This window comes from Nansenia antarctica (assembly GCF_963989245.1).
Source record: "Nansenia antarctica genome assembly, chromosome: 2".
NCBI classification, from domain to species: Eukaryota; Metazoa; Chordata; class Actinopteri; order Argentiniformes; family Microstomatidae; genus Nansenia; species Nansenia antarctica.
In genome coordinates this window covers 24,089,823-24,101,455 of record NC_137675.1, presented here as the reverse complement: position 1 = coordinate 24,101,455, position 11,633 = coordinate 24,089,823, and the positions used below count along the sequence as shown (strand labels likewise).

The 11,633-nt window shown below is 51.1% G+C and overlaps 1 pseudogene across 1 annotated transcript; it reads left to right on the top strand.

The window, feature by feature from the left end:
• The first annotated feature begins 2,420 nt into the window (after window positions 1-2,420).
• LOC308149991 (germ cell nuclear acidic protein-like) lies at window positions 2,421-11,347 on the top strand (annotated as a pseudogene). The gene is made up of 10 exons: window positions 2,421-2,578; window positions 2,896-2,945; window positions 3,552-3,737; window positions 3,861-3,980; window positions 4,158-4,293; window positions 4,422-4,554; window positions 4,648-4,783; window positions 5,017-5,221; window positions 5,454-5,615; window positions 11,291-11,347. The product of its transcript is annotated as a germ cell nuclear acidic protein-like (transcript).
• Window positions 11,348-11,633: the final 286 nt, after the last annotated feature.

The window sequence follows — 11,633 nt, the reverse complement described above, 5'->3', positions numbered from 1 at the left end:
GAGCGATTTGCGCAAGACCTGTATTAGGCTGCGTTCGTAAATTTGCTCTGGAAATCTGATCAGCACTCATGGAATGCCTCGTCCAATCAAATTACTTGGTTTCTTTATGACGTTGAACCCAGTGTGCCCTCCGGCCCTCTCAGAGCTCATTTACGAACGCAGCCATAGCTTTCGGACTGTTGCTAGGGCAACAGTAACACTACTGTTATTTTATGAAACTCCGTTGTTTGGGGAAAAAAACGAGCAGATGTTGTAATTGTTATTTCATTTGTATGAATCTGTAAGTATGAGTCAACGACGGGTTTTGCAAGGTAAGATCGGGCTAAGTAGCCTGTCCACATTCTCATGACTGTTTTGGTTGTGTTTCAAATGGAAAGTTAGATACGAGCTAGGTACTTGAAATAGCCTTGTCTGACCGTCAGCTTGTCTTCTGCAGAGAAAGAGAGCAGCATGGATGGAGACACACCAGTGGCGTAGCGGACGGGCCCGCAAGCGACGCACCGCGGGGGGGCCCCAGCCACTAGGGGTCCCCCTAACATTGGATCCACTTTTTTTTTTTTTTTTTTTTTTTTATAATTTAAAAATATATAAAACAAAGAAAATAAGTGGCCCTTCATTGTGTCAACCTTAATTTTAATATATAGGCCTATATTTAAAAATATATACATGGTTAGCCGTATCCAATAGCAACATGACTTTGACGTCACACGTAGGCAGCGAGACACAAGGAAAATGAGCAAGCGAAAATACAATACAAAGTACAATAAGCATTCTTTAGGTGGTGATAGATTCTCTATTCGGACATTATAGCCGCTATATGTGGGACTGTCGGTCCGATAAGTATTATCTCGGCGGTTAGTCGAGTGAAAGAAAAACAACATACAGATGATAATTCACACAATATAATACCACGAAAGCGTACAGCACTAAACAATAACATTTATTTGGGCAGCATCATACTCAAACTCAGGCAGAAAGGCAGGGTCCGGCCAGGTTCACAGTCACAGGCTGTCAGTGCATCATACAGGTACATAATTCAGCATGGTTAGGCTATATATAGCTGTTTCTTTTTCTATTCTACTATTCTATTCTACTTCTGCTGTCTGCGTCTCCCTGGGTATTCCTAGACCAGATGGCAAACAGTAAAGAAATGCCACAATATACCAGGACTTAAGAAACGAGATGTCCAACAAAGGATTTGACTAACCCTGGCCAATTTTACGCAACAAGTAGACTCTGATGCAGCGGAGACAGGGTTGCCAGATTGGCTGGTTTTTGGTGGATTTAGAAGTTTTTAGATTGATTAGGTTGGAAATTCTCAATCCCATCTGGCAACCCTTAGCGGAGAGTCTACAGATATGTTTACAGATATCACACTGCTGTGCACACCACACTTTGTTAAAATAAATAAAGCTTGTACTATTCTACTTATAATACATTCTACTGATGTAGTGTAGTCTACCATTTGGTTTTAGTTATAGGCTATTGCTCTTTGATTGATTGATTGAAAACTTTATTAGAAGATTTGCAGAAGTAGGTACATGAAAGTACATATTATTACATACAAGGTCAACTAACAGGATAAAAACCCAAGAAAGCCACTGGCTTATTTCAATTGGGGTCCTTGATTCTCAATTCATCGTTACATGTAAGACAGACAAACAAAAAAAACTAGTACTATCTACAAGATAATACAGACAAATAACTAGTACTATCTACAAGATAAATATACATCCATCATGGGAAGAACAATACAACAAAACATTAGGTATGTACAGCGGGTAGGACAGGTGGGGACATACACCACAGGTGGGGGCGGGGGACAAAACACAAAGTATGTACAGTGGGTAGTTCGGGTCTTTTAATCAGATTTTTGATTTAGAGGGTCCAGTTACGGATTGCAGCCTCCTGTAAATGTTTTTTGAGAGTGGTTTTGAAGGTGGGCAGTGTTTTGCACTCCTTTAAGATTATAGGAAGGGCGTTCCACATATTATTTTTTTTCTCTCACTTGTTTGTACCTCTTGCTAAGTCAAGCATTTAGAATGTAGAGTGCATATTGCGAAATTTCGCAACGTCAATAACGCATCGGCCTCTAAAAAACGCATTTTTTTTTTTTTTTTTTTTTACTCCGTTGCGAAAGGGCCCCCGCCGCCACCTTGCGGGGGGGGGCCCCGGGATTTTGCGCTACGCCACTGAGACACACATATATTGTTTCAGAGAGTTGCTAACAAACTGGGATGGGCGGAGAAGGGAGGACTTGAGACAGCCGAGGATGAGGTTTGTTGTATCTAATTTCGTAATGATTCCAGAATTTGTTTCTTGCACTTCATGATACAAAGCAGTGATTGAGTTTGTAACGGGAGTAACAGTAAAGAGATTAGTAAACACAGATCATCACAGCTCATAGGGTTGATATAGCGATGCTTTTCCATTCCTTCCAGCTTATAAGAAGCATCAGTAAGACCCGTCACCCAGCCACAGGTGGTTACAGCTCCAGCCTGGCTCTGAGCTTCCCTTCCCCTGACCAGTTCCCGGCGTCGAGAACCAGCCCTCCAGGACCAATGACTACAGGACCACGGTCTTGATTGAATCCAGTGATGATGATTTTGACCAGTGTAAGTAAGAGTGTATCGCTGCATTGAGATGTATTTAAATGATTTTCAACATTAGTTTATTCTTTATTGAACAATGCTCTCTTCTTCTCTGTAGTTCTTTTGGAGAAGGCTACACCCAAAGCATCCGCGCGGAAACCACACAATGCTGCTAAAAAAGTCAGGTAGGAGTGAGGAAGTTGTTTTGAATTTAACTTGTATTATACAAGGGCTTGTAATCAATGTCTTGCCTGAACTCATACAAGTGTTGTTTATTTGTTTACTTCTGTTGTGTCCTCTCTAGTGAGCCAGTTCTTGTGGTGAGCTCTGACAGTGATGACAGCTTTGAGAAGTGTGAGTATTGGGCTTAGCCCTCTGGATTTTGGAGTAGTCATGTTTTTGTCAATGATGTGGCTATTCTGGGCAGTACTGCTGCATGTTGTCAAAACTGCATGTGATTTGGTCAGTCCATGAACATACGTCTATTTTCCCTTCACATTGTCCTTACTCCTTTTTTTCTTTTTTTTCTTTCGAACCCTAACCCTTTTCATACCATAGTCTTGAACCGTGTGAAGACGCCCAAGCCTAAGCTGAAGACTTCAGCGGGCAGTGGCAGTGAAGACAGGTGAGGTCTGGGTTGTTCATTCTGTGGTTCCAGTTCCATTCGCAACGACATGTTGATGATCTTTACTGTTTGTTGTTTAGTATTCACATTTAGCTTGTGTTTTGCCCTCAGCCTCAAAGTTTATCGTGGACAGCCTTTCCTCTGATGATGACTTTGTCTTTGAGAAGAAGACACACCCCCAACCTCCAAAGGTAACCCTGATTGTCCACATACTTCACATAAGCTTTCTATACTTTGTAGTAAAGCTCTTGCTGTGTTGAACTGCCACAGATGGCTAGTTGTTTGCGATAGAGTATGTTACTCAAATAAACAACTCTGTCTTTACTGTCTTCCAGTTTTTAAGACCCCCAAGCCTCCGGCCGCCCAGCCCCTAGCGAGAAGACCTCTGTCTCAGTGTGATTCTCCTGTCTTCCTCAGCAAGAGTGATGAGGAAGATGGGATTGTGATGAAGAGCACGTGGAGGACTCGTCACCCGGTGCGTCAGAAGCCATCACAGACGCGCAAGGTCAAAGCCCGGGAAAGTGACCAAGAGGACATCTCTCCCTCCCCCACCCCCTCTCCTCTCCCCACTGTCATCGCTTCCCCTCTTCCCTCCTCCTCGGCCCGCCCCCCTTTCCATGCCCCCTCACAGCGCACCTATTCAGCACCGACTAAGCCGGCGGACTCTGCCTCTTCCTCTTCAGAGGAGGAGTTCCTGTCTTTGCTGGACAGACTGAAGAAGAACAAAATCAGCAGCAAAACACTCACACCTAAACATGTCACAGGTAACACAAGATATTTCCCTCACCATTGGATACATCTTGGCCCCTTACCTGGCCATTTATTTGTAATTTCTTGCCATTAGAGTTTCATTGATGGCGTTATTTAATCAGATTTTTTGTTTAATGTACCCATGTGCTGCTATGTGAATCCAGTGTCCATTCAGAAACCCCCTCTATCAGTTCCACGGCCCGGGCCACCGAAACAGACGGGCCCTCTGTCGGTTGGGAGAACGCCATTAGATAAGACCCCAGCGAAGACCCCCGTCACCAGACCCAAAATCTCCCAGACAGAGCCCAGACCCATCCCCATTTCCAGGTACTGGGTAGCCATCTTTACTACTAACTTATCCACACATGTTGAGTCCACCAAACAAAATCTAATTCAAATGATGACATCATATCTGCATGATATTAATTTCAAGTGCTATTTTCTATTTCCCTCAGAGTTGTAGTGTGTAAGACCCCGGGCTGCTTCCTCCAGTCTCTGTCCAGCTACAGTCGCAACTTCAAGCAGACCAAAGAGGACCTGACCAGCAAACTCTACCAGCTATACAATACAAGTATCTTTGACAGCAAGGTGAACACACACACACACACACACAGGTAAATTACATAACACATATCACTGTAAGTTTGTCAACCATCACAATGGCTTGTTGGATTGTTTCAGCTCCCTACAAACATGTCACTCACTTGGAATAAGAAGTTGAGGAAGACAGCTGGGTACTGCGTCACACGCCAGGAGCGAGGGGGCGGTAACCGATACGCCCGGATAGACCTGTCAGTGAAGGTCTGCGACTCTGCAGGTACATGCTTGACTTGGCTGGTAAAAGGAAAATGTCATGAAATTAATTTGATGCCCTGTCATTAAAATCAAATCCTTGAGTGTATCAATATTATGTATGTATATACTGTATGCATGTGTATGAACCCTGTGTTAAACTCTCCTATTCCCCATCTCTACTCCTTTCCGATCTCTGTTCCATCTCTCTCTCTCTCTCTTTCACACCCCATCCTCCATCTCTCCCTGCCACTTCAGACCGGCTGCGGGACACACTGGTGCATGAGATGTGCCACGCTGCCACCTGGCTGATAAACGGAGTGAGGGATGGCCACGGACCCTTCTGGAAGATCTACGCACGCAAGGCCACGCTGGCCCACCCCGAGCTGCCCATGGCCACCCGCTGCCACAGCTACGACATCAACTACAAATTCAAGTACCAGTGCAAGCGCTGCGAGAACACGTACGTCAACTCTGTCTGTTGACTTTTACGTCAGGTTTCACAAACTCTGGGATTTAAGGAATCTATTCCAGATGAGCGTCCTTCTTTCTGATTTTAGCAACCTGACTGGATAGTTGTTGTCTTGAAGTGAACGACAGCTGTCTAGGTAGAAACTTACTAAAGTATTTTTTATGTGTCAAGTAAACTGTGTCATGGCTTAACTCTAACCTGCGTAATTTCTTCGTCTCCACAGGATCGGGCGCCACTCCAAGTCTCTGGACACAGAGAGGTTTGTCTGTTCCCTCTGCAGCGGTCGGCTGGTCCTCCACGCCCCGGGCTCCCACCCCCTTCGCCACGTTCGCCGAAGAGAACTTTGGGGCTGTGCGTCAGGAGCTGGTAGGTCAGAGCCACGGATGTTGTGCCTCCTAATCCGACACGCCCCCGTGAGCCTCGTTCTGGCGCCCCCTCCCGGCCGGATTGAGTGGGCCGGATCTCTGGCTCTGTTTGCAGCAGGTGTGGGCTATTACGTTTCAGCCCAGCTGTCCCAATCACCACCTGGACAGCCGCCTACTTAACCCTGCTACAGACGGAGATCCAACGCTTGGACATAACTTTCTGTATGGACCCCCTCTGACTACTCTCATCTGGATTTCCCTCCCTGGCTCGACCCCTGGACTCCCCTCTGGACTACTCTCTCATGGATCACTCTCCCTGGCCCGAAAAGGATCTCGGACTTTGCTCACTAGGGTAGTATCACAGCACATAATACAACACCCTTGACCTCATACACGCACACACACATAGTATAATTACACACCCCATAACTATCGCCTGCATCACACATTATGTTTATTTTTCCACTAGTTAGTGTAGGGCCTATTTCTTTGTTTATATAATCCATAATAAATCATTATATATTCTCCTGGCCTCTGTCTCTGTTTCTCTGGGGTTCCACCACATTTGGCTTTTCCAGTTTCAAGGTGTGCATAACAGTATGTCCAAGCCATTATGAGCCAAGGTGGAACTCCAGAGAACAAGGGTGGTTCCCCGGGTATTGGGGTTCTCCCATTAGTCGTAGATTTACGCAGAGAGGTAAATAGCCATGCTACGCAACTTACCAGTCTGCAGGCCGAGCTCCAGAAGGCCTTCCCCACGGTCCAAGGCCAGATAGCCGTACTGGAGAATACCACCCGTGCCACCGTCGGGGCTGTAAATAGTCTCGAGACGAAGATGGACGCCCTGTCCGGGTCTCTCGCCTCCATCCAGCGTTCTCTGGACCTTATCGCCGCTGGCAGCAGACCACCCCCTGACACGAGTTCCATATCTGGGCAGATGACTAATCCCCCGGTCGATCCTGTGAACCCCGTTTCGCTCTATCCTCCTGTCGCTCACTGGGAACCCAGGTTAGTCAGCCCCGCTCCATTCCATGGTGACTTTGATTGTTGTCGGGGTTTTCTGACCCAGTGCGAATTAGTATTTACGCACCAGCCTTCCAAGTACTCCTCCGACGGGGCCAAGGTAGCGTTTATCATGTCTCTACTCGCTGACAAAGCGCTCAAATGGGCCATAGCCGCTGTCGGGAGCAGTTCAAGATACTCCACGGATTACCCCCTGTTTAAAGCGGAGTTCCGGTTCGTGTTCGACCACCCCCAGGACGGGCAGGATGTAACCGGCCGCTTGTTAGCCATCTCCCAGGGTTCCCGCTCTGTAGCCGAGTACATGGTCGAGTTCCGTACTCTAGCCACGGAGACAGGCTGGAATGACGGAGCCCTCCTCAGCCTTTTCCACAAGGGGTTACATGATTCCATCAAGGACCTGTTGGTGCGCGACGATCCCGGCACCCTTAATGAGCTGATTACCCTGGCCCTTAGGATGGATGCACGCCTCCAGGTACGACGCACCGACCGCGTCCAGCGAGCTGTCACGCGCCCCACTACCGATCGCGCCGGAACGACCCCGCCCCCTTCTCTGCCCATGCTGCCTCCTCTCGTGGCTACTTCCGGGGCTGGGGAGCCCATGGAGATCGGCCGCTCTCGGCTCTCGCGAGAGGAGCGAGAACGGAGGCTTCTCAACAAGCAGTGCCTGTACTGCGGCAAGGAGGGGCACATCATCCGGGCGTGTCCTGTCCGGCCAAAAGACCCAGCTCACCAGTAGGGGGCATACTGGTGAGCAACACCTCTCTCTCTCAGCCCCAGGTCACCCCCAGTCGCCTATTCCCTGCCACTCTCACCTGGGGGAAGGACACCCTGTCTGTCAGCGCCCTCATCGACTCCGGGGCTGATGGTTGTCTAATCGATGAAAACTTAGTCCACCAGGCGGGCATCCCCCTAGTCCTTCTAGACCGCCCCATCATGCCTAGGGCCATTGATGGCCGTTCCCTAGGAACTATCACCCACACCACTGGGCTTATATCTCTTACGATCTCTGGGAATCATACCGAGGAGATCCGGTTCTTTGTCCTTCAGATCCCCACGTCTCCCCTGGTGCTGGGTAGACCCTGGCTCGAGAGACATGAACCTCACATCTCCTGGGCTTCGGGCCAGATCCTAGGCTGGAGAGGTACGTGTTACGCCTCCTGCCTTCGCTCCGCCCTGTCTCCCTCTAGCGACCCCAAGTCTAAGATCACTCCGCCTGACCTCACCGGGGTTCCTCACATCTACCACGACCTAGCCCAGGTGTTCAGCAAGGACGAGGCACTCTCCCTTCCACCCCATCGCCCGTATGACTGTCCTATAGACCTCCTGCCTGGTGCCACCCTTCCTAAAGGTAGACTTTACAGCCTCTCACTCCCTGAAAAGGAGGCGATGCGTAACTACATTACGGAGTCCATCAACTCTGGTATCATCCAGCCCTCCTCCTCTCCCCTCGCGGCTGGATTCTTCTTCGTATCCAAGAAGGACGGTGGGCTCAGACCTTGCATTGATTTTCGGGCTCTGAATGACATTTCTGTAAAGAACCGTTATCCCCTTCCCCTCATTAGCTCCACCTTCGAACCCCTCACCCATGCCAAGGTATTCACCAAGCTGGACCTACGTAACGCCTACCATCTAGTCCGCATCAGGGAGGGGGACGAGTGGAAGACCGGGTTTAACACCCACCTCGGCCATTTTGAATACCGCGTCATGCCTTTTGGTCTATCTAATGCCCCTGCTATTTTCCAGGCCCTGGTCAACGATGTCCTTCGGGACATGTTAAACATTTTTGTTGTTGTGTACCTTGACGACATTCTTATTTTTTCTCGGTCCGTGGAGGAGCACCACCAGCACGTCCGGCTAGTCCTGCAGAGGCTCCTGGAGAACCGCTTATTCGTGAAGGGGGAGAAGTGCGTTTTCCACACCAGCTCGGTCACCTACCTGGGTAATGTGGTGGAGGACGGACAGATGCGGGCGGACCCTGCCAAGGTCAAGGCCGTTGTGGAGTGGCCTCAGCCCACGGACCGGACCCAACTTAGACGCTTCCTGGGGTTCGCGGGATTTGTGAGGCGGTTCATTAAAGGGTTCAGCCAGGTCGCAGCGCCGCTCACTGCGCTTACCTCCACCTCACGGCCCTTCTGCTGGACCGCCGCTGCTGAGACCGCTTTCGGCACACTAAAACACCTGTTCTCCTCCGCGCCAGTGCTGATCCACCCCGACCCCGAGAGACAGTTCATCGTAGAGGTAGATGCTTCGGACACGGGGATCGGGGGGGTCCTCTCTCAACGGTCGGGGGAGGACCAGAAGATACACCCTTGCGCCTACTTCTCTCGGCGCTACGAACCCGCGGCCCAAAATTACGACGTGGGCAACAAGGAGCTGCTGGCGGTTCACGAGGCCCTGAGGGAGTGGAGACACTGGCTGGAGGGAGCCAAACTACCGTTCCTGGTGTGGTCTGACCATAGGAACCTCACTTACCTTGGGTCCGCCAAGAGGCTCAACTCTCGACAAGCCCGCTGGGCTCTTTTTTTTAGTCGTTTCGACTTCACCCTTACCTACCGTCCCGGCTCCAAGAACGTCAAAGCTGATGCTCTCTCCCGCCAGTTCCCCAAGGCGGATTCGGGTGTCGCTGAGGGGCGAGATACCATCCTGTCCCCGTCCCGGGTGGTGGGGTTCGTAACCTGGCCCGTCGAGGCTTTGGTGAGACAGGCTCAGCGGGCCGAACCAGACCCTAGGACCGGACCCCCTAACCGTTTGTTTGTGCCTACAGCTGTCCGAGCCAGGGTGTTGGAGTGGGGCCACTCCAGCTGCTTCGCTTGCCACCCCGGCGAGCGGCGGACGGCGGCATTCATCGGGAGGAGGTTCTGGTGGCCCAATCTCAGGGGGGACACCAGGGAGTTTGTGGCCGCCTGTACGGTGTGCGCCCGTAGTAAGGCCTCCCATCGGCCTCCTGCGGGTCTCCTGCAGCCTCTCCCGGTGCCCAGCCGACCGTGGTCGCACATCGCCGTGGACTTTGTTACTGGGCTCCCTGTCTCCCAGGGGTGCGACACCATTCTCACCATCGTGGACCGGTTCTCCAAGGCGGTCCACTTCGTTCCCCTCCCGAAACTGCCCACAGCGGCCGAGACGGCGGACCTCCTAACTCTCCACGTCGTACGCCTCCACGGGATCCCCTCGGATGTGGTTTCTGACCGGGGCCCCCAGTTCGTCTCCAAGGTCTGGCGGGCCTTCTGCAGAGGCATTGGGGCCACCACCAGTCTCACCTCCGGGTACCACCCTCAGTCCAATGGGCAGGCCGAGCGGGCCAACCAGGCTCTGGAAGCCGCTCTCCGATGTGTCTCCGCCCACAATCCCTCCTCCTGGGCGAAATACCTGCCGTGGGTGGAGTACTCCCTCAACACTATGGAGAGCGCCGCCACTGGTATGTCCCCATTCGAATGTTCCCTGGGTTACCAACCCCCTCTGTTTCCCCAACAGGAGCTGGAGGTGGCGGTCCCAACCACCAGGGCCCATCTCCGCCGGTGTCGCAACGTGTGGAGGACCGCCAGAGCGGCGTTGCTCCGCGCCACCGAGCGCGCCCGGCGGAGCGCGAACCGGCGGAGGGTGCCGGCCCCTGACTACCAGCCAGGTCAGAGGGTTTGGCTGTTGGCCCGGGACCTGCCCCTCCAGACCTCCCAAACCTCCACCCGGAAACTCAACCCCCGGTACGTTGGTCCCTATCCCGTGGACCGTATCGTCAACCCCACGGCGGTACGTTTGACCCTTCCTCCCTCCCTCAAAATTCACCCGGTGTTCCATGTCTCCCAGCTAAAACCTGTGGCCGCCAGCCCTTTGTCTTCCCCCAGCCCGGCTCCGCCGCCGCCCCGTGTCCTGGATGATGGGGACCCGGTATGGACGGTAAACAAACTACTGGAGGTCCGCCGCCGGGGTCGCGGGTTTCAATACCTAGTGGACTGGGTTGGCTACGGGCCCGAGGACCGTACTTGGGTGCCTGCGTCCTATCTCGCCGACCCGTCCTTATTGGAGGATTTCTACCGAGCCAACCCCGGGGCCCTGGGTCCGTCGTCCGGTGCCTCCCCTGAGGAAGGGGGTACTGTTGTGCCTCCTAATCCGACACGCCCCCGTGAGCCTCGTTCTGGCGCCCCCTCCCGGCCGGATTGAGTGGGCCGGATCTCTGGCTCTGTTTGCAGCAGGTGTGGGCTATTACGTTTCAGCCCAGCTGTCCCAATCACCACCTGGACAGCCGCCTACTTAACCCTGCTACAGACGGAGATCCAACGCTTGGACATAACTTTCTGTATGGACCCCCTCTGACTACTCTCATCTGGATTTCCCTCCCTGGCTCGACCCCTGGACTCCCCTCTGGACTACTCTCTCATGGATCACTCTCCCTGGCCCGAAAAGGATCTCGGACTTTGCTCACTAGGGTAGTATCACAGCACATAATACAACACCCTTGACCTCATACACGCACACACACATAGTATAATTACACACCCCATAACTATCGCCTGCATCACACATTATGTTTATTTTTCCACTAGTTAGTGTAGGGCCTATTTCTTTGTTTATATAATCCATAATAAATCATTATATATTCTCCTGGCCTCTGTCTCTGTTTCTCTGGGGTTCCACCACATTTGGCTTTTCCAGTTTCAAGGTGTGCATAACAACGGAGATGTGATGCGTAAAAAGTGCCGACTTTGCAACGAAGACTCGCCTCAGCCAGAGCTGAGAAACATTCACCCCATGAAATAATTGATCTCATTATGACGTGAAGTGATGTGAAAGCAATTTCCCCACTGTGCCGTGAAAGGGAGGAGAGGTGTGTTATTAGTTGTTTTATTACGACAACTGCTTCCCTCTTAAATACCTCATTGAATAAATCAGATTTTCAGGGACAGGCAGCTTTTATGTATTGATGATGTTAATGTTGTTAATGTATCATTTGTGTGTTTTGCTAAGTTGTTTCTGAATACTCCTTTTAACATTTCAATAATTGAAACATTGACGATGTTATT